Raw genomic sequence first — 1,375 nt, forward strand, 5'->3', positions numbered from 1 at the left:
AAACATGAAAACAAAATACATGGCAGTGAAGTACACAAGATGGTTGACAAAACACTAGCACTGAGCCATAGGCAAATTCATCCCTTAAGAGGTTCAAACAAGCATGGCTAAAACGCAAATGCAAAACAGATTCCAGACTTAGTGAAATTAACACTAGTCTGAAATTTCAGATCACGATGCTCTCTTCGGAGCAGCAAAACAACATGATACAAAACCTGAACATGACAAGTAATAACATGCCATGGAGCTACTCAACAAGCTTAACAAAACACCCAAAGTGACCTGGGGCCAAAAGGGTTCACAAAATACTCTACCGAGCTCACGAACATAGCTCGAACACAATCAGTTTTCAGACTTAGTGAAAACTGAGACACGCTGAAATATAACTCACGAAGGCATGTAAACGAGCTCGATGCACTCACTACGGTGCAAGTCATGGCAAGGAAAGCATATAACCAGCAAGAAGGCACAATGTGCTAGCTACACATGACAAGAACGAAGGCATAGCATGCATGGAACACTAACGGTAGCATCGGCAAAATCGCAAACAAGTTGACGATCTGCCCAGATTAACAACGAAGCAAAAGTTGAGCTCGATTGAGTCAACCTAGAGCACTCCACATATGCAAACAAAGACATGGATGGATAGAGCATAACATAAATATCAAAACTCCCTTACTGATCATCCTCAAAAGAGGCACGGATCACTAGGAAACAAGCTGGACATATAGCATCATGAACTAAAATATCCCAGACTTAGTGAAAATCACTAAGTCCCTGAAATCTGCAATCTCAGGTACCTCTCTTCGCAAGCTTGCACAAGACAACACACACATCCTAAAAATGCATGGGTGGCACCTATGGAAAGAAGACAAAATGCTTAACAATTCATCCCAAAGGGGCACAGGCATATCATGCACGAATTAAACATGGCGAAAATGACAAAAGTGCATGATGAACTAACGGATCTGCAATTTAACTCACGAAGCCTCCTTCTAACAGCATTTTGGGCGTCAAGATGACCTCAAATGCAAATGATGCAATGGAATGAAATGATGCACATGTCGAGTCGAAGATTTTAATATATAATATGCCCAAAACGGAGTAACAGATGAGGAGATACGGGTCCTCGAACAGGAGCATATGGAGTAAAAATCTAGGGACTTAGTGAAAAAAAACTACCCCAGGATCCAGATCTAGGGTTCGGGCACGCGGCCCGAGACGGCGGCGGATCTCGCCGGGATTCCTGTAGACGACGGCGGCGGCCGGAGAGGAAGTAGCCGGAGCGGGGAGGGGGCCGGACGGCGAGGAGGAAGCGGCGCGGCGGGCGGTCGCCGGAGCCGGGAGCTCCTCTCCCTGGCGCGGGCGCCGGCGA

This window comes from Triticum aestivum, chromosome 7A, assembly GCF_018294505.1.
Source record: "Triticum aestivum cultivar Chinese Spring chromosome 7A, IWGSC CS RefSeq v2.1, whole genome shotgun sequence".
Taxonomy (NCBI): domain Eukaryota; kingdom Viridiplantae; phylum Streptophyta; class Magnoliopsida; order Poales; family Poaceae; genus Triticum; species Triticum aestivum.